Source organism: Equus quagga, chromosome 6 (genome assembly GCF_021613505.1).
Source record: "Equus quagga isolate Etosha38 chromosome 6, UCLA_HA_Equagga_1.0, whole genome shotgun sequence".
Taxonomy (NCBI): domain Eukaryota; kingdom Metazoa; phylum Chordata; class Mammalia; order Perissodactyla; family Equidae; genus Equus; species Equus quagga.
The window spans coordinates 116,684,895-116,707,201 of record NC_060272.1 but is presented as its reverse complement, the minus strand read 5'-3'; the positions used below and the strand labels follow the sequence as shown (position 1 = coordinate 116,707,201).

The 22,307-nt window shown below is 45.3% G+C and overlaps 1 long non-coding RNA gene across 1 annotated transcript in view; it reads right to left on the bottom strand.

Annotated features, from left to right (window-relative positions):
• Positions 1-221: 221 nt before the first annotated feature.
• The window catches only part of LOC124241228 (uncharacterized), a 32,742-nt gene continuing 10,656 nt past the window's right edge, over positions 222-22,307 (bottom strand). Inside the window, exons 2-3 of the long non-coding RNA XR_006889150.1 lie at positions 985-1,017; positions 222-539 (exon numbers count right to left, since the gene is read on the bottom strand). This is a non-coding gene — a long non-coding RNA (uncharacterized LOC124241228). The remainder of the gene's footprint in view (positions 540-984; positions 1,018-22,307) is intronic.

Below are 22,307 nucleotides of genomic sequence, written 5' to 3'. Positions count from 1 at the left end.
GCCTCTGGGTTGCGAAGTCCCCATCAGGAAGGTGACATTTGCCCCAAGTCTTGAAGGAGAATCATGAGTGTGCTGAGTAGATAAGGACATGGGCTAATCCCAACAAGCCTCAGAGGAAAATTAAATTCTGTATGATTTAGTCGTTGTGTTTAGCATATCTTACCATATTCTAATGAGATGCAAATTGATAAGCTATGTCTTTTCTAAAAGATGACTCACAATTAAATAACAATCCTTTATTAGGCAGAAGATCCAACTTCTAACTTTCCAAAGAAACGGGAGTTTGAGGGAAAACGACCTTCTTTCTTCTAGGATTCACTGTTGCTCCGAACTCTCAGTCTCCAAGGGAATGCTTCTTGATTCATGATTCACAGGCTTGGGAAAACTTGGGGATTTGGGAGAGGGAGGGTGCCAGCCTGTGAAGTCTGCCTTTCGCTCTGATGTTGGGTTGGGTCAGGAGGCCTGAGAGTCAGAAGTTGGCTTTCACGTTCCAGAGCAGCAAAGCTTGCCTTTCTGTCCGCTGGAAACCCGACACTGAGCTGTGAAAGTGGACAGAGTCAGAAAGCGTGCTGTGAGAAGGGGCACAGACAGGGGCAAACGCTGGAAAAATTCTGCTTTTCTCTCCATGCCAGTTGCCTTTTGTTTGGACAAATAATTTGAGGAGAGAACAAAAAAGCGGCTGTTTGCTTAATGCCAAGCCACAAAAACATGGAGCCTTTCTGGCCCCAGCTAGGAGAAAATTCCTTGTCCCCGGCATTTCTGATGATTTGCTTTCTGATCCTACAGACTGAGGGGCCACAGAAAGTACCCACTGTCCCTGGAGCCCACTTCACTGGCAGGGGCCACCTCACTCATTCATAACTCAGCAGGACAGGAGGCCGGGGAGGCCAGACAGCTCAGTGCCAGGCCAGGCCAAGCCAGAGGGTGGCTATGATGGAGTGGGGCGGCCTCAAAGCAAATCATTAATGCATATAGATGCCCTACCTGCTAGTGGCCTCTTTTCTTGGCCAGAAGAATCTGCAAAAAAGAGTACAAAACATTGTGCTCAAAAGTTTTGGAGTTTATAACATATACAGACTCATACACACATGCCCAGAAACACACAAACTGCTTGTGATACATACATTTGGTGCCAACATAAACAGGGCCCTGGCCAAAAACTGTGTTGGTTAGCAACTGGCCAATGAAGTGTTTAAAGTTAGAGGCCAACAGAAAAACCCAAACAGTGGTGTTTTTCCTAAACTTGAAATCACCAGTCAGTATTGCTTTTCCTCTGCAGAATGGTTTTCTAATATCTTCACTCAGGAAAGATCCTGTCTGCAAAGAGGCCCGTGACGGATTTGCTATTAGGTGAGTTCATTACCATAAATCCATCCAAGGCAAGTTCCAATAACAATTACAAGGCCATCAAGCCATGAAACCCAATGGCCGCTTTGAATTTGTGACCAGTGCCAGTGAAAGGGAGGAGGGAGGTGCTGGGTTTCTAGAACTGCCTGGTCTCCAAAGTTTATGGAAGCACTGAGGTCCCAAAGAAGGAAAGAGCAGCTTGTTGGGCCAGCCAACTGACACCTGGGAGCGTGGGCTCTTCCCACAAGCCCTCAGGGTCCACTCGTGGCACCATGCAGAGTGAGCACATCATCCTAGGGACACATCCACAGACCATGGAGGATCCTGTTCTCCACAATCTCCCGCCTTCAGATGTTAAATGCCCCTTCTCCTCTCTAATAAAGCCTGTTCCCAGGAATGAACTATGCCAATTATTTACCACTTAGTCTGAATATTTCTAAGTCACTGTTACCAGGTTAAAGGATGTGGTGCACTTGAAATCCATGGCCTAAGCCTTGACTTCTGCTAGAAAAACTAGAATCCCTGGCCAGCAAATGGAAGAGGAATTGGTAGGGATGAGCAGCGACAGGCTTTCTCCAAAGCTGTTCCCACTGCCTGCCTGTTCTTCCCTCTCAGCCTTCAGATCTCAGCCTAATTCTCCATTTGTAAGTAGGTCAAATCCTTACAAGATGGTCTCTTGGTTCCACATACTCTCCTTAGCCCTTACGGAAGTCAAGATCCACATCTATACCTGATCATCATTCTCCCTCAAGTGCCTAGCCCAGTGCCTGGCATATAGCACATTCCAGTGAATGTTTGCTGAATGAATAAATCAATGAATGGTTAAATGAAGCCTTGGATGGATGGATGGGTGGATGGATAGATGGATAGATGGATAGATGGATGATGGATGGATGATAGGTGCATGGATGAATGATGATTGATAGATTATGGAGTTACAATACAACTCCATTTGGGCCCTGTCCGTCTTCCACGATCCTGCCTCCCTGAGAACTCTCTTGCTTCAGTGCAAACTTAAAGAAGCCCAGTCAATAGGTGATGGTGTTACTGGATGCTCACGATGAATTACTGCAGTAGCAATGGAGAAAGGCCAAGAGAGCAACCGAAGAGAAGGGCTGGGAAGATAAAAAGCAGAGAGGGAGAAATAGAGAGGTTGAGAGGTGTGCGGAGAAACAGACCACGGGCAGCTGGAGGAGAAAGACAGGAGCTTTGGGGACCTAAAGGAAAAACAGAAGGAAGAGGGATGACGTTGCGGCCAGCAGTGGAGAGAGGGAATCACGGAAAAAGAATTTGTATCATCAGGAAAACAAAAATGATAGGGGCTTCTCTAATAGGACTATAGGGAGGTGAATGTTGAAAGTAGGAGGCTTGTAAGAGGAAGAGAGAGAAGGGGAAGAATCATAACCAGAAAAGTTTAAGTAGCAGAGAAAGAGAGAAACAAGACGAGAGAAAAAATGCTGGCCCTGGGAGCTACAGAAGGGGTGCCCAGCCGAGAGAGCCAAAGCCACAGCCACTCTGCCAAGGGAGGAAACCTTAGGAAACCCACCCAGCCAGAATCTTGAAGTCTCAGACTTTTTCCACCTTATGAGCTGTAAATTGATCTATTCAGTGAGAGAAACCTGGTTTTTATTGAGTAATTTCCTCTGAACGACCTCCAGTTTTGAAAATGTCCCCAAAGTTCTCCGACCCTCCCCACCCCAGGTCCCTGCGTCAATGCCCGTAAATCACTGGGAGGCAGGCCCCCCTTGCTGTGCGTCAGGTCCCTCGGCTAATCCTGATATGGCACTGCGTCCTGCTTGGTGCAGAGACCTCGGACCTGTTTGTTCTGCCAGCCAGGTCCCAGCATGCACCTCACTGAGCTCCCATCCCGGCTGCTCAGGAGCCCCCAGCCACAGAAGGGATTTCTAACTGGTCTGGAGCCACATTCTCCGCCTGGCCTCGATATCAAGGAAATTTCTCAATTTTTCTTCTTAGCCCTCAAACGGGGCCTCTTGCAGATGCAAACAAGGGGCTCTTTATGGGAAACATTGCTCATCACTTGCTTGTACATTGCGTCTTTTATGCCAGCATCCCTCAAAGCATTTTCACAGACAAGTGTCATTGTCTCCCCCTTACAGATGGCACCAAGAGAAAAGCACAGAAGTTAAGTGGTTCAACAAAGGTCGCTCAAAAAAGTCAGAGCAGAGGTGGGAACAGAACCCAGAGCTCCCTGCTCCCAGGCCTATCCCTGCCCACTCCCAGGCCCAGCTGGCCTGAATCCAGAGCCAGCATCCGTGAGTGCCCTTCCTACACTCCAGCAGCATGCAAACCCCTCATCTTCACTACTTAAAGCTCAGAATTGAAACCCCGTCTTCCTAACCAAGATTGCACAGATCTTTGGATGGAAGGGGCCATCTTGCAAGATCAATTGAAGGCCGACGGACTTGCCAAGTCCCAGTCAGGTGCGGGGGGAGCCTGAGGGCCCCTCAGGAGGTGAGAGGCAGGCGTCAGGCTTGAAAAGCAATTGCATTACCTGTGTGGCTGAGGTTTTACTGCCTGCTCCATCTGAAAGTTAGCAAAGTAGTAATCAATGAAAAGGAAATATAATTGAGAAGATTAAAAGCTGAGGGTGGGTATGGACTGGGGAGGGAAGTGATTGCTGAAGAGGTCCATTTGTATAATTCAAAGGTCGATGCCTCTCATTAAACTCGCATCTCCAGACACTCAGGGGATGAAAGAGAATCTCTCCATGCTGACTGGCTGACACCTTACAGTTTCCTCCGGCCACTTTCAAGGGCAACGTGAGGCCAGAGGGATAGAAGAAGCTGTTGGAAAGAGAATTTAGGGGAATCCATAAACAAAAGAACATTTGGAGAATTGAAACACAAAACCTGGTCTTCCGACCCTTTTAAAAGAGATTTCTAAGTTTCTTTTAGATTACGAGGCCTGTAATGAAAGCTGAAACAATGCCCAGGGAAGTTCTAGATTGCAGAGCCTCGCCTTCTCTGTGTATATTCATACCTACCCCAACACAAACACACACACAAGTTTATCCTTACATGGAATGCTTGTGTTTCTACAGCTTCAGATCAGTAATGGACTCTGATTGACACCACATGTTTACTTGCAGAACTAGCAACCATATCTGCCTCTGAGAGAAGAGATAACCTTGTCCTCCACATTCCTCCCAGGGAAAGAAGGTGTGTAGGAGAGTGCATGCACGTTTGTGTGTGTGTGTGTATGTACACACGTGTGTGTCTACAGGTCTAAACTGAGACTTTGGGGCTCTGGGGCCCAGGAGGCCAGGTCTCTCCTGTCTGCCAGGACACAGGCACCAGAGCAGGCAATACTCTGGCTAGCCTTCCTTTCCTTGCTCTTTTTCTGTGGAGGTTGCTAACAAGAGGATGTCCAGTGTATCCGGGGCTCCCTTGTCCCTTCATTTCCTCTTCTGTCCTTGCTCCCTACACCAGGAACACTGACAAGTGTGTTTTGGAGATCATAGGATATAGATAGAGCTGCTAGATTTAGCAAATATATTTGTTTACTATTGCCACCTAACGTATTACCACAAACTTAGCAGCTTAAAACAACACAAATCTTTCTCTCACAGTTTCCAGGGGTCAGGAGTCTGGCGTGGTATGGATGGGTTTTCTGCTCAGGGTCTCTCGCACAGCTGAAATCAAGGTCAGCCAGGCCGCCATCTCTCCTGAGGCTCGGGGTCCTTCTCCAAGCTCCTTCAGGATGTTGCCAGAATCCAGTTCATTATGGGATAGGACTGAGGTCTCTGTTTGCTTGCTGGCTGTTAACCCGGGCTGTTCTGAACTCCTAGAGGCTGACCGCTGTTCCCGGCTATTCGTGTGGCCTTCTCTGCAACATAGCTGTTTTCTCCTTCAAGGCCAACAGAAGAATTCTCTACTGCTTCGAATCTTGGACTTCTGTCTCTGGCCTTTAGAGCCAGACTTAAAGGGCTCCTGTGGTTAGGTGCAGTCCAGCCAGATAATCTCCTTTTCGATTAACTCAAAATCAACTGATTAATTACCTTAATTACATTTACAAAAGACCCTTTGGCTATGTAATGTAATCTAAGCACAGGAGGGATGTCCCAAATAGTCACAGGTTTCACTCACACTCCAGAGGAGGAGATTATACAAAGGTGAGGGTCACTGGGGGAGCATCTGAGAATTCTGTTTAACACAAAAAATAAAAACACAGGGTGTCCAGTTAAACTTGAATTTCAGATAAGTAATAATTTTTTTAGTATAATTATGCCCCATACAATATTTAGAACATACTTATTCTTAAACATTATTCATTATTTATCTGAAATTCAGTTTAACTGGGCATCCTGTATTTTATCTGGCAATCCTGGATGCACAGCCTCAGGGCCTCTGCTCCACATAAAGGCGGAGACTGGCCTGCAGTAGAAGAAGGCATTTCCTTTGTGAAGCAAACAGCAGTAGAACTTTCTTCAGCTGGGGGCCCTTTGGTGATAAGAGAAGGCCTCTGTGGCCTTATTTCTGCAGCATCGCATTCTCTGCTTCCTTCCCCCAGCTCCCTCAGCCCACGGCTGTCAACACCCTGCGAACACACGGAGAGCAATTGCTGTTCCCAGGCCATGTGCAGAAACGGGTCCCCGAGGTCAGCCACAGAGTCTCACTTGCCTAGAACCACAGCCTGGTGGGTGGGGCAGGGGATCGGGGCGGGGGTGAACTTGGGGCCCACGGGGAGGCAGAAACAACCCCAGGCTCTCTCCCCTCTGCCCTGTGGGGAAGATTCCTGGCCCCAGAAGAAGCTCTTGCCCTTGAGATGGGCCATACAGGCTCTTTGGGCCGTGGAACTCTCCCCTGACCAGCAGAGGAGTTTTCCTTGTGAGTGATGCTTGGCTCTCCTCATGGCTGCTCCAAATCCCTGCCAGCAACACTTCAAACTCTGGCCAGCCCAGTGTTACATTTTAACAAGCCAGGCCCTATTAGCCTGATCCTAGGATGGGTTATTCTTTCCAGTTTTCACTAACAAAAATCCCCTTTTATTTGGACACTCAAGTGGCCTCTAGGAACGAGGCTTTCATGAGTTGCCAAAAATGTTCGGATGCGGCAACATTTGTGTGTGTGGCCAATTACATCGGTACCTCTGGGGCTGATCCCACAGGCCTTTCTCAGGCAAAATTCCTATGAACTTCCAACAGACCCTCCCCCCCCCCCCCCCCCCCCCACTATTTTTCCTGTGCTCTATCTGCAAGAGGAGGTCCTGGGTGGCTGCCTGGGCGGCTGGAGATGGGCTTATGCATGGCGTTCTTACCCTTATGAAATCAATCTGAGTGGGGAGAGTGATTTATATAAGCCCTAGTCAATGCATTATTAGAATTAATATCATTATTTTGCTGCTTCCCTTTTTAGGTTTTTCCTCTCGTAAATCCATTTAGTTTGATAAGATTGGGCTCAGTTTTGGCTGCACACAGACTAGAGTGTTCTGCATGGTGAGAGCAAAGGACTGCTTGGTGAGTTCAGACAATGCCTCCATTGTTTTCTGATTTATTGAAAGCTCAGGTTTTGCTAGTATTACATGTACTCGTTTTGCAAAGCAGGGATTAGTGAGATTTTTTTTTTTTGACCTGAAAGCTATCGCTGTACAGTGTTGGTTTCTCAGCGTCTCTAGTTTGTTGTCAGCTGCCTTTTCCACAGCCAAGTAATGGCCACTGAAAGGGTGGGTAGGTGTTTTTATAATCATTCTTTCTTTCCATCTTCCTATTTGGCCAACACACATTGACTTGTCTCATGTCTGCTCTGAGTTTCCTAACTGACTGCAGAAGAGGATCTGTTTGAGGCTTTTTCTTCATCATCACTCTTATTTAATACCTTGGTTGTACGGTCTTTCTTTCTTGTTGATGCTATCCCATTGCCAAACCAGTGCAGGTTATAGCCAACATGGGCATCTGGGCATATTCATGAGGGTTCAGATGCCCTCTTCAATTGGCCTCTGCATGCAGCTCATGCACAGGTTCCCTCTAACACCTGCTTCTCAGAAATTTGTTGCAGAGGAGTCACTAGGGTAACCTACGATATTTTTCTTATGAAAAGGACAATATCAGAAATGCTTAGAACTTAGTCTGCGGCAGGAAATCAGAAACAGCTGATTCATCTTCAAGTCCAATTACACTCGCTTTGCCCTTCCTCTGTTTCACCCACCACACCTTCACCCCTGCATTTGCCACCCACCTGCTCAGCAGCCTTCCCAGAGCTCCGTGCAATGGCTTCACTACCTGAACCCCTTCCCTTTTCCTCTTTGTTCTGAAAATGAAACTCAGGATAATCAACTTAGCAGAACAGGGCGCATTCCCTGTTTTATTGAAAGCTGGCACATGCAGCTGCTCCTAAGAGGAATTTGGATGTTAACCCCTCTAAGGATGGCCCAAAGCCTGATGGGGCTTTGTTTTATTAAATCTCATAGAAATCGATGTTTAAATAAGTCTTAAAGAGATGGGGTTTGCAAACCCAGGCTCTTACATATAACAGTCACTCACTAAACAGTTGTTGAGTCAACTGGATTTAATGTCAATTAGTTTTCTGTTTTAAGAGAAATTGTTAAAATAAAAACCTTCCTCCAAAGAAAGCCTTTCCAAATAAGGGTTTATCATTATATCTTTAGTGACAATCCCATGTCAGAGCTACAAAATGAGCCCTCCCTGTCCCACTACTGGGAGCTGGGAATTCTCAGAGCAGCCTCAATCTTACGAGAAACACAACATGCCTACACATGAGCACAGCACGTTGCACATTATTGCTCCCCCCATCCCAACTCACACACCATCTCTGGCTAATGCATGCAAGGCCATTTCTTCCAAAGGGGACATTACAAAGAAAAAGAATCAAGAAATTGCTTTTGGAAACTGAACGGGATCTTACAAATGTTGGTTCTGGAACGCACACCATTGAGACGGCAATCAAAGGTGGGAAAAACTTGACTAGCGGTGTTACAAGTCAGGAGCACTCATGCTAACACGTAATTCCTTGTTCTAAGGCACTAGGTTTCATTTCATCTATGTCATTAACACGGTATTCTTGGAGCTGACACATTATTAGCCCCATTTTACATATGCCAAAATTGAGGCTCAGGGAAATTAGGTGGCTTGTCCCAAAACTCAAGGGGATAGACCAAAGCCAACTTTCTTGTTTTCCTCTGAAAAACGCTGTTCAGAATGAACACATTTTTTTCTAAATAGCAGCTTTTATTCCCATATCCTTCCAACCAGGCTGTGAAGTCCTTGATGATGATGATGGTGATGATGGCAGTGGTGACCATATATTTTGACCCACTTCATTTCAAGCACTGTATTATGCTTGAATGTAATTTAATCTTCAAAATGACCCTGTAAATTAGGGTAATAATATTAGCCCCATTTTATTAGTTAGGAAAAAAAGGCTCAGAGATATTGATTAACTAGTCCAAAGTCATGTAGCTAAAAGATAGCCAAGCTTTGATTTGGACTGTGCTGTGTGTTCTCAGTAACTGTTGGGTTGCACTGAACAGAATACTTGGTTAGAAAGGCTAGGCTGATTGTTTTTGTGTCTCTTTCCCTTTAAAGCTCAGACTTTCTTTCTCCTCATTTCTTACAGTGGGCATTTCCAACTCCTAGTCCCATATAATATATCTCAGTGTGAAACTGACTGCTGCCAACACAGAGCTGACCATCTGGAGCATAATGCACGGGGTACAAAGGAGGACAAAATGTGTGCTTCTCTCTCAACACCTATGTTTGAAGCTCGATGTTGTCCTACCTCTGGCTTCTCACCAGTAACATAGATCAGGGCTGCCAAGGGAGATCCACCTATTTACTTCAATGAGCCTCATTGTAAATGATGCACCCTATATTCGATGCAGTCTTAGCAAGGTTTGCTGTGGAAAAACCAGCAGAACATAGAAGTGTATAGTCATGCCTCAACTACTGGAAATGTTTGTGGATCATTCTGGATAAGGATTCATCCTTTTTTGAAATAGTGTGGTTGCTCAGTGAAATAAAAAAGGCTGTGTTGGGCTCCTACCTCTGAAACACACTGGCTATGTAGCTTCAGGCAAGTTACTTAATTTCGCTGAAAATACTTCCTCACCTATAAAATGGAGCTAGTGCTATTCTACTTTCAGCTGCTATGAGGATTAAAATACACCTGTTCTGGCAAGGAGTAGGCCCTCGACAAATAATTGCTTTCCTTTTTGGAATATAGGGAATATAATTTGGCTTTATCTCCAAGATGCTAGTTTATGTAAATGGTACCCATCAAGTCCTAGACTGTGTCTTAACACAGTGAAGTGCTCAGAGGTTTCTGACTTAAGTGGGATGCAATTCACCCTTGCACTAAGCACTCCAGCCCACCTGTGTGGACCAGCTTGTGTGGCTCTACCTTGACACTTGGGGGGTTCTCAAGGGCTGCTGAGTCTGTGATGGATGGTTCCAGCCTGCTAGGTTGGTGTTTCATCTCTGCCTCAGGCATCACTCTTCCTCTCTGTGGGTGTTACTCCAGTTTGTATCTTGCCTTCTCTACTCCTCTGTCCTCCAGGGATACTCTCTGTTACCCTCATAGCCTCTCTTCTTCTTTCTGATTTTCTGTTTTCTCCTTTTGCCTCCTTTCCTCCAGTTTTCTCAGTGTCAGTCCCAGTGAGACTCGGCTCATATCACTGCTAACTATTCCAGTCAGGGGCCCAGTGGGAAACGGATGGCACACTCAGATGCGAAGAACTTTTACAACGTGTGGGCAGAATGTACCACACAAGGGATGGTGCTGTACCCTGGGTCTAAAAACAAGGGAGCTGTTACCAACTGCAGGCCCAAAAGGGGAAGGGAGGGAATGGTTTCTAGAACCTGGAAGGAGAGTGTCATAGAGAGAGACCCCATTGGAGAGGGGCATAACCCCAGTTGAGAGAACCAGGAGGATAATTCCGCAAACCTTCTCTCCTCCCTCCCTTCCTTATCCTGCAAGGGTTTCCCATTGGACAAACCCAACAAACCCAAAGAGCAAGGCTTCCAGACCACACAGTGGGGTGAAGAGGGTAAGAGTGTTTACAAGGGCGCAGGAACCCAAGAGAACTTGCCTTCTTCTGAGCATGAACCCAGCAGTCACACATCTTCAATCTTTTACAGCAGCACTGAATTCTCCTTTGCGTTTGGACTCACCATCATTCTAGATAGCTAGAAGTCTTTGGTGTGGGGGAGGGGGTGTGATAATTGGGGTGTGGCCGTCATTTTATGCGGACTTACAGGTTAAATTGTGTTTTCAATCCTCATTCCATTTTCCTTCCTTTCTTTAATTTACTATGGCCTGCTCTACATTTTATGGAGCTATTTTAAGCATACACAGGAGATCTTCTTGCCATACACAGGGAACAATCAATGTTCTCACTTAATAATTCATTCTTTCATTAAATGCCCCAAGTAATTAAATAAAACATGAATAAATTCCACACTGATATTTGCTAAAGTTTTGTTTCCAGAGAATTTTACCTGTTGGAAGATATGCTGGGACCATTATTCGTTCTGATGAGCAATAAAACATGGAAACCTTCAAAGTCTATAGTCACATAGTACTACTTTCATTCTCGTATTCAGTAAGTGCCTAATAAGCACTACATATTTTATAGACATCACTTCCAGTATTGAAGTAGCCCTGTGAAGTTTTAAAGAAACTGAGGCTCAGAGAAGGTCAGTGTCTTGCCCACAGTCAGCTCGGGCAGAACTAGACACCTGATTCATCTGGCACCACCTGTTCTTTCTAGTATTCCCCACCACTCCGTCTTTCTAACATTTCTATGGGGAAGTATGTGATACAGAAAAAATATCCTAATAACTCACAGAGTTTTCCAAATTTCAACGCATGCACACATGTGTGTGTGTGAGAGAGAGAGGGAAAGAGAGCCAAGTATGGATTTCAGAAGCTTGGGAGACCGCCTCTGAGAAAAGTTCTAAAAGAATGAGAGTGAAGAAGGAGAGAGAACTGGCAAAAATTAGAATCTTCTGTTCTTACCTCATTCCCCTGAGCATCCTTCCCAAAAGAAGTTCAGCCAGCCTTTTTCCATGGGCCCGAATATTTACCTAAGTTCTCCAGAGAAGCCGACTCGCACGGAAGGCGCTGTGTCCTGGCCCTGCTATGAGTCTTTGAGAGACACAAATGCTCCTGAAGGGCTTTCCCATCAGTGCTGGGGTCACACTCCTTTCTAATAATTTGTTGCTTTGATGACCTCCCTGTTAGCATGTTCTGATTGTTTCACGTCATCACACAATAAATATACTTCTTTGCTTTCACATTAGTTTTGGAGAAGGTGTGGATTGATACTAAGTCTCCTGAAAGTGCTCTGAATGTTAGGCAGGAAACCCACTTCCATATACATCCCACCACTCCCCCACCCCCATCCCAAAGAGCTCCCCTTCCTACCTGTCCCTTTTGGAATAATGGCTCTATCAGTCCATTTGTGGGCTCAGCAACCCTTGACTCCTGCCCTCCCCTCACATCCACATCAAAGCAGTCATCAAGTCCTGTTGGATCTGTGCCGTGAATCTCTTCCTCCTTCTTTCTCGCAATGGCTGCTGTAGTTTAAGCCCTTATCCTCTCTCTTTTGACACGCAATGAGTACTCCATGAAGATTTTTTGAATGACTGAATGAATGAACCATTTTGAGAATGATTCTCCTAATTATCTCTCCACTTCCTCTCCATGTTCCACTGAGCCACTGGTGTTGACTCTGTAATATTTAGATTTGATCATTTCACTTCCTTCTTTAAGCTATCTCCTAATGTTTGCTGATAGCCTAAGAGAATATTCCAAATACTTGAACACGACACAACAGAGGCCCCACCCTCCTTTCTAGGTTCTCCCTCCAGCCTACCAGGCACCCTTTATTCATTTATGCCTCCCTACCTTGGCTCCTCTCCACCCACAATGCTTATCACCCTACTTCTTACCATACCTCCTTCATTAGCATGAGTCCATGCTCTTAACCACTACACTGTGAAGAAAAAGAACTCATTGGCCCAGACTGGCTCTCCAGTTAGCTTTGGCTAGGGGAACAAAGCCACTTATTATACACATGGCCAGTGAGTAGCACTCATTTATGGGGGTGGGCATAGAAGGGTGAACCATTATTAACGAGGCAGCCATGTCAAATTATCTATTTCCTATATTGCTGTAGGACCATAGAGAAGACAGGCTCTATGTCCACGAGCTAGTGTGGCACACAAGACCCAAGCATCCCAGAGACCCGTCTGCCAACCAGGAGAGGCTGAGGCAGGGGACTCACTCATTATTTTGTATAGCTAACATGGTTGTCTTGTCATTCACAATATAAAGAGACATAATCCTTTGCTAGTTCTTTCTGGCTCTTGATAACTCAGCCTTAAATTATTACGCACATCCCTAAAGGAAGGAGCAAAGTTTTAAAAAGGGAAATGGTGGACGACATCAGAGAGAGGAAGGGCACAGAAATCAGTGCACTTCTTGCAAACTGGCTATTCTTTTCTTCTCCTTTCTTCACTGGAACCCCACATTGGGATGCATGTGAGATCAGAGTAGATTAGAATATTTCAAATGTCCTTGTCTTCAAAAGAGATGTTAGTGGCACTATATTAATGAATCGGATAGAAATGGAGTTGGTCTGTGCAGGGGGACTGAGAGCACTGCATGGCCTGCCCAAATACCCCTCCATGGTGGCCTGGGAAGCGCCAGGCTGGAGCACAGTTGGAAAGCCCCTGGAAAAGACCAGTCTCAGGCAGGTCTGCCCACCAGAGAGGACTGAATCTCAACCAGGTCAGGCAAAGGACCAGCCAGGGAGGGCACAGGAGGTCTCATTACAAGCTCGGGTTGAGTTTTCTATATTAGCTTTTCATCAAAGAATTCTCACAAAGCTGTTTTTCTTTTACCTTCGCAGGTCCCCTATTTGAGACGAGAAAATGGCTGTATCATTTGTGGCCTGCGTGTGTTGTGTCTGGTTCCCGTGGTTTGTTTTCCTGCTTTGAAAACGAAACCGTTCATGGCTTTGAGATGGAAAGCAGACCACGTTTTGTCAGCAAGGCCATTCGTCATGTCCCCCAGAGGGGGCTGTGAACTCCCGCAGCCTTGCACTCTGCCAGTATGCGGACCACCCAGGACGCAGAGCTCAGAAGGCCACCAGGCAGCACTGGGCACAAGGCTCTGCTACCCAGCTGGCCTGAGGCCTCAGCCAGCTCCCACCTACCCCTGGGGACGCAGGTCTGAAATAAGCCAGTGTGATGGTCCGCGGAGACTAGATTCACCCTGGCAGTCCAGGGTGTTTCCGAGGTGGGCCCAGGGTAAACTTGCAAAACGGTCCAGAGCGAACAGAGCTTCTCAGATCCGCTTCAGAGCAGAGCCCGGTGAGGAAATCACTTTACTGCTCCGTTAAAAGTTGTTTGGCTATGTTTAAGTTGAACTCTCTTGTTTTTTACTGTTCTGCAGAAGGCTAGTTGTAAAACCCTCTGACATACAGTAAAGAACTTCTGTTAGCAAATGTCTGCTCCTGCTGAGTGGGAGAACCAAAGGAGGCATGCAGAGACATGGTTGCAAGAAGAAGTGCCTGACGCAGCTGTCCCGGGCAGCAACGCTGTCAGCCTCACCTGGGAACTTACGAGAAAGGCAGTGGTCTGCAGTGGCCCCCGCAGACCATGGGGGCTGGCAGCCTGGAATCTGCATTTATAACAAGTTTCAGGGCAATTGCTATGCAAACTCATCGGAGAACCAGGGCACTGGGGCAATGTTGATCACAGGACCCCATGACCCGGGAATGTCGCTGGATACAGTCAGCCCAGAAGGGTGCTCTGGTCTCCAGGGAAGCAGAGGCAGCTGGGGCTGGGTCCCAGGAGTGATTAGCAGGGCCAAGGACGAAGATCCTGTTGCTTTGCCAAGTTGTGTCAAGACTGGAGAAAATGAGCATAGCGCTCAAGCCTTCTGAATCCCTACAAGACTTAACTACGCCACTTCGACGTGGAACAACAGCCTAAGACGGAGTGGGAAGTGATTGTAATTGGGCTCAGTGAGGAACCAGTTAAGCCCAGAGCCTCTATGTAAAACCTTGTTTACTCTTGTGTCTTTGTTGTTCATTTTTATGTGAAGTGATGACTGACTCACATCGTAATTTTAATAAAGACAAAGCTGTAATAGAACGAGCATGGGAGTCTGTGCTTTCTCACTTTCTCTCATTTAACCTGTTGGACATCATGTCTTACTCATCTCAGGCATATGCATCCAAGGTACCATACCTTTCTCCCAGGTGGACTCCAGGTGCTCAGGAAGAGCCAACAGCATCAACGGGACTTCCCTTGCAAGCGCAGGGATAGCAAGCCCACAGTTTATCCTGCCCCTGGCATTGATCTGACCTTTCAGGGTTTCCCAGAACGTGTTGAAGCAGTCCCAGCCTCTCAGTCTCCCTCCAGCTGACCCCTGCCCGAGCACACCCTCAGACCCAGCCTGCGCTCCAGGGATTGGCTGTGTTACCAGTTGCCCCAGAGCATTCAGTGCTTCGTCAGCTCCCGCACTGGATGGCGACTCCCGAGTCAGATTTCCTGGCTTCATGACTTCAGCATGTGTGGCCAAAGGGACTAAGCGGTCATGCTCTCTACAACATCTGGCACGCTGTCTCCTGAGCTTCATCTTGCAAATTTTTCGAAGAAAAAAAGCCCTAATTATCTCATTTCTTTCCCACTGGGTACCATAGTGAGTTTTGGTGGGAGGAGGAGATGCTGAAAAAAAAATGGCTCTTCCTTCTTCCTGTGCATCATCTGTCTTTGAAATCCAGTGATGAAGATGTATGTGGGAGGGAGGAGGGCCTTCGAGAGGAGGACACATTCCAAGACCTACTGGCCCGAGCAGTCGGCTAATCATACGTTATCCACAAATGATTTATATTAATACAATCAGGATTCCCAGGGTGGGGGATGACTATCCCTGGCTATGGCCAAGTCTCCTTGGAAAAACAAAGACAAGGAAGAGCAAATGGCACAATGGGTGTGAGGAGGGAAAGAGGAATTGGAGAGCAAGTAAACGATGAAAGGGGGATTTAAAAAAGAAACAGCTGGAGGGAAGAACCAGGGCACAATTCTCTGCTTCATGAGAATTGTTTTTTCTATTTCCCCGATCATCCCCGTTTACTTTTAAAAGGAAAGGTATTTTTCCTCACTGCATGAATACCCTAGAAGTGCTTCACTACATCAGACATTTTGGGAACTGTTGATTTAGGCATCTCTCTCCTTATTTCAGAATAAACTATTCTCAGCCAATACTTGAAATTCATTCAGGCTTAGTAGAGACTCAGTGAGTAGCTGGAATGAGTAATATTAATTTTTTTAAAAAATTAGCTTCCCTTGTGAGTGAAGTTGTTTGCTTTGGGGACAGAAAGGTTAAAGTGAGGCCATTACTGGTTTCCTTCTCCCTTCATTTTTATTTCCCTACTTTTCTGCTAAGAGAGCAATTTTTTTAATGCTTTTTGGTGAGGAAGATTGGCCCTGAGCTAACATTTGTTGCCTATCTTCCTCTTTTTTTTTTTCTCCTCAAAGCCCCAGCACATAGTTGTATAGCCTAGTTGTGAGTCATTCTAGTTCTTCTATGGGGGATGCAGCCACGGCATGGCTTGATGAGTGGTGGGTAGGTCCACACCCAGGATCCAAACCAGCGAACCCCAGGGCCACCAAAGTAGAGCATGCAAACTTAACAACTCGGCCAAGGGGCCAGCCCCCTAAAAGAGCAATTTTTAAAGACTATCAAATTTCAATTAGGACTCATCTGCATATTTGTGTTCATCATGGATCCTGGGTCCCAGGTTTTCTTGCACTGTAGCAGTGTTTTGCATGTAGTGAGGACTGAAAAAATGTTTGAAAAATAGATACAGGTGGGGCTGGCCCAGTGGTGTAGCAGTTAAGTTCACAGGCTCCACTTCAGTGGCCCGGGGTTCACTTGTTCGGATCCTAGGCTTGGACATATGCACCGCTTATGAAGCCATACTGTGGCAGGCCTCCCACATATAAAATAGAGGAAGACAGGCATGGTTGTTAGCTCAGGGCCAATCTTCCTCAGCAACAAGAGAAGGATTGGTGGCAGATGTTAGCTCAAGGCTAATCTTCCTCAAAAAAACAAAGTAGAGTCAGGCAATGTCCTTGGTTGTCAGCTGATAATGACATCAAGGCTACTTCCTGCTGCATTGTCCTCTGCATTACAGGGGAGGAGCCTGGAAACACATTTCTCAGGAATCTTCCCCCTGTGGTTGTGGGTTAGAGTCTGCCTCTCAGAGGCCCTTGCCCAAAGTTTGGAAGCCAGAGTTCTCCAGCAAGAGTTCCAGGCAGACACGTGGTCAGTCAGCAGATGTGGGGGTTTCCAGGCTAGCTCCAGCAAATCGCATGCTCCAGAGCCGTAGGCCAGTGGTCCTGGATTCCTGGAGACTTGAAATTCATGGTGACTTCCAGGCAAGCCTGGAGAATTCCCCACTCCAGGGCTGCAGGCAGCTGGGATCAGCAGTGGGAGCTTCCTTGACCTGAGTTCCCCAAGCGTTCCAGCAGTTTTGTGAGCCTCTAATCCTCTGAATTAAAACTATTCATGTTTCTAATACCTAGAGTGGCTTCTCTTTCCCTGATCAAGCTCTGAGAAAGGCAGGAAGCCATTGGAATGAGACGAGATCATTTAGGAGGGAGTGTAGACGGAGAAGGGGACAAGGAAACACAGGAGCCACTTCCTCCCTTCCCCCGCCTGGCTCTGCCTGACATGCCCTCTGCTGGGGGCAGGTGGGGGGGCCACCACTCCCCACACCCCAGCCAGGTGGCCAGTAGACCACCTCTGGTGTTCCTCAGAGTTCCACAAAAATGGCACCCAGAACCAAACATGCTCTTTCCCCCATTTAAAGAAACACCCTTTCTTTTAAGCCTTCTGCTTTACAGATTTCAAACGTTAATAGCACAACTTCTGGAACCTATTGATTCAAGTTTAAAAGGAACCACCTGTGTCCGACATTCACTCAATGGAATATTCTGTGAGAGCAGAGGAACTCAAGTAGAAAAACAATGTTTCGGTCTCTTTAGTCTATTACTAATCTCAGCAAAATCGACTGTTTGCTCCCAAAGACAGTCGCTGTAAAAAGGAAATATGGTAAGATCACTAAAGGGAGGGGCTGAGCATGCCTAGCATATATAGACACTCAAAAAATTGTTAACTGAGTTCTTGAAATCACAGAGAGAATTCTCGGAGATATTGTTATCAAGACAAAATCATCTGTCTTAGATGCAGAAAGAGTATTGAAACTTTTTAACCCTCCCATGAGGGAGCTAACAACATCAAAATATCCTTTCAACGCCCATGCTTAAAGAGGCTCCGTCTCCTGAGAATCCGAATTTCTGGGTGTCCAAGAAAGAAAGGAATGTGAAACTCTGTCTTTCTAGAACCACGTCCACCCTTTTCCTAAGAAATATTTAACAATACTAAAATGATTTCACACGCATGCCAGCCAGAAAACCCCACATAAACAGTTCCATTTTCCAACAAAGGGAGTTATTTAAAATCTCCATGGGATATCTTAAAAAATCAATATGAAGAACAACACAGGCAATATTTTGGCAATTCCCAGAGTACTGTTTCAAACTGTTCCTTCCTGTGATGGAGAGTGGAACTTAGAAGTGCTGAATTTGTGCCCCAGGACTGGCAACTTTTTAGTCAAGTGGCCTTGGGAAAAATTGCTTCCTTGAGTTGCTTTTCTTCAGCTATAAAATAGGGATAATGCATGTGCCCTCCCGACCCCCCAGGATTATTGAGTATGAAATGTCTTAGAAAATAGGAATATTCTCAGCATAACCCATTACTAAAATCTTGTATTCCTGATTATGGTAACCCTATGCGATTGCTCAGATTTTAAGTCATCACTCTTTTCATAACAAAATAGAAACGCTTGATGACCAATTCCTATGGCATGGGAGTGGATAGTGATTTTATTCCACTGACTTATAAACAATGAATCTACAACCACACAACATTGCCATCACACGCACATCCTTACAAATAGGAGAGGCGATCACAAAGTTGGTACGGCAACAGCTGGACTGTGAGTATGAGATTGGAGTGGACCATGTCCTCACTAATAAATGTCAGCTTGATTTGAATTACTTGCTAAAGTACAGCTTAGACAAAGCCAAAAAGGAAAACCAAAGCTTTCTCGATAAAATGGAATCCCAAAGCATAAATAAAAGATTCCACCTGAGAAGAATGATTTATTACTTCTCACTCAATAAAAGGATGCACAGTCCATTCTATGTGACCACATCTCTTAAGTTGTTTGCTACTGGTTTATAAAAAGCTCACGCATGTGTGTACATAGCACACACACACACACACCCCCCACAGACTCATAAGTTCAACTAAAAGGAAGACTAGAAGTTACACATTAGTTACTTGAAATGAAACTAGGAAAGTTTATTCTTTTCAAGAATTGACACTTCTTTGCCCTAAAAAAGCAAATTACCCCCCATCCAGGTCAGAAACACTGATGAAAGTTTATATCAGCCAAAGAGAACTGGGGATTCAGGAAAGCTGAGGTTACCAGTCCTTAGGCGTTAAAGTGAGGCAGTCACAAAAGAAAAGAGACTTCATGTCTAAAACGTAAAAACCCGTCATTTCTAGCACGAAGATGTGAATGAATTTATTCTGCATCAAACCAATTTGAACCATATATAATTCATCTCCTCATAAGCTATTTGATTAGAAATGCAGAAATAACCATTTTACAGCATAAAATCCTTCATTCTCCAAGTTCTCTAGGCCACTAGAGATACGCTACTAGCAAGAATATTTACGTTTTTGTGAGGAAGACACCAACTACCTTTTCTAAGAGCAACCATCTAGAAACAAAAGGCCATAATATATTTTTTCTTTTGTTTTTAGTCATATGAAAATGAAATGCCTCCCTTTTCCAACATAATTTAGACAGCTTTACAAAACCAACATCAGATTATTGAGCGTTTTTTAAGGTTCTTATATATCACTTATAAGATGTGCCCAGTTCACTGTGTGATCACCCATACTATATAATTAAAATAGGTGGAATAATTGGGATAAAATACTGGATCAGTGGAGAAGTCATTTGAGAGCTCAGTGAGCATCTCTGATTAGCGTTAAAAAAGCTAATCAATAAGAAGCAAATACTTCAGTTTCATTAAACAAACACAGCCAACAGTTCACCGCTTAAAACATGGGCTTTCCCTATGCAAACCCACCTCAGGAGCTCCACCACACCTGGTGAGAAGCCAAGATTCCTATTGTCTTAAGGATCTGTATCAATTAGAATGAGTTTGACTCTAAGAGGGGTAAACAATGAGGAAATGTATTACCTCACCTGGCAGGAATGCCCCAGGCTCTGTTGCTCTGAAATCTCTCAGTTTGGCCCTTCTGCGCATGTTGGCTTTGTCTTCAAGCTGGCTTCCTTCATGATTGCGAATTGGCTATCATCTGCTCTAGGGCTATATTTTTTCCTTGTTCATGTTCAGTGGGCAAGGGACAAAAATTCTCTCCCAACTGTGGATAAAAATCCTTCCCTTTAGTCTTTTTTGGCCAACTTAAGCCCCATGGCCACCCCGAACCAGTAGTTGCCAGAGACCACCAAGTGTGAATTGTCTAAGCCCTGGTTGCAGAAGAAATGACCTGCCAGGGAGATGGAGCTGTTTTGAAGAGCTTGGACCAGGCAAGACTTACCCCTGGAGCTAGGGATTGAAGGAACCTCACTTGAGTTAATGGGCTGCATGGGGTGTGGAGGTTGATAATCTGACGGCAATCAGGGTTTTGCCAGGAAGGAAGAAAGTGCTACTAGTGAACAATTGACAGTGTCCATCTTGAACCCGATGGGCTTACCAGAAGAGGTGGTGAGAACAATCTTGCTCTAATGGTGTGTCTGGAATTTACGTGGGAAGTGGTCCACTGTCAGTAGGAAGGGGTGTCTCTGAGTGTAACTCGATATGCTTCCACCTAGCCCCAGGAAAATGGATTCTAAGTTCCTTAAGAGAGAGGGCTACAAATAAATTTAAATAGCCTGAAACTTTAGCAGACCCTGTTATAAGAGCTATAAAATTAGTAGAAACAAAGACATTTCTCATATCAGCAAAATCAGGAGTAGCAGCTACTGATTGAGGACAGCAAGCAGCAGCGTGGAGACCACAGCAAGGCAGCAGCAGAAGAGCCCAAATGCCCCTAAGAAGACAAAAGTCACTCTGCTATCAAAAAGACGGAGACTTTGGAATTCTGTACTTCTGTTAGGTTAGGGTTCAGAGACGAAGAGGTGAAGATTATTCCAGAGTCCTGGGTTAATTGCTAAGAACACTTGCTTAGCCCCGCTTTCTCTGCCAGGCTGTAGAATAATAATGTTTCTCATAAAGGAGGATCTTCCAAGAACTCCCAAAAGGTGAGTAGACTGGAATTCTTAACTTGCTGCGTCGCCTTAGGAAGGTCGCAGAGAAGGAGACGTGATGGTGCCCATCTCGGGTCAATCAAGCTTAAAAGAAGGCGTGGCCTTTCGGTCTGAGTATGCTTTGATATTTCTATTTTGGAGCTAGAGAAAAAGAGGTAGGAAACAATTAAGGAGCTTTAAAAATTCAAAGAAAACTATGGGCAAAGCAAGTTTTTAAAAATTTTTATATAGAATACACCAACATAAACATGCACGCACACACACACAAACTGTTGCCTGAAATTTTCATATCATTAAGACCAAAGTAACTACTTGGCTTAAATCATCCTGAATTAGGTAGAAATGATAGAACTTCCTAGAAGACTAGCTGTCCACAACATACCCCAAAGAAGAAATCCACCATACAATGATAAATGGCCATGGATTATGAAAGCAAGATTCAAATAATTTTGACAGTCTCAAATGTTGAAAAAAAAACACAACAAAATGATTAGGGACAAATGCAAAGTCCGTTACTTCAGTTGAAAGAATCTACTATGCAGACAGAGGAATACCTGTTCAACAGCTGTGAGTTTTGATTGTGTCTGTCAGTTGACTACAAGTTTAATATGTGATCATTAGTGTAATGCAACTTCCGAAAAAATTAATGTAATATTTAGATCATGGAAAGTGATAATTTCACCATTTTCCAGAAAAGTGTGGATCAGACCACATCTGGGGTTCTGGATACCTGTGGTATGGTAAGGGTAGTGTTGACAAAGTAGGGCATGTTCAGAGGAGGATGCCTGAGAGGTCAAAGGCTCAGGAAATCATGCCATAAATGTAGCGGAGATGTCATCCTGTAGAGTTGGAAATACAGTCACTCTGTGTTACTCCAGAGAGCAAAGACCAAGGCAGCAGATTTGACTTCTCTGTAAGAATCAGCGGACCCCATTAAGTGCCCTACATCACACGCATGGAAGGCAAGAGGACAGACCCTGAAGCCAGTCTGCCTGGGTTCATGTCCTGGCTCTGCCACATACTGACTCTGTAACCTTCAGCAGGTTGATGAAACCCTCTGTGCCTCAGTCTCCTCATCGGCAAAATAAGGATACCTTGAGCCCCTTCATCATAGTACTCTTATGAGGAATACATGAGTTATAAGTGAAATGCTCAGAACTATGTGTGGCAAGTCATAAGCACCGTGTAAGTCTCTGCTATTGTTGCAGAGAACTGACTTTGTCATAAACAGAGATTCCATGTGTATTGGCTGGCTAAGGCTCCTATGAGAAAACTGGGTGGCTTAAGCAACAGAAATTCGTGGTGTCGCAGTTCTGGAGGCTAGAAGTTTGACTGTCACAGGGTTGATTCCTTCCGAGGGCTGTGAGAACCTGCTCCCTGCCTCTCTCCGAGCTTCTCCTGCTTTGATGGCAATCTTTGGTGTTCCTTGGCCCATGGAAGCATCACCCTGATGTCTGCCTTCATCTTCACGGGGAGCTCTCCTTGTAGGAATGTCTGTCTCCATATTTTTCCATTTTATAAAGACATCCATCATATCAGATTGGGACCCACACTCA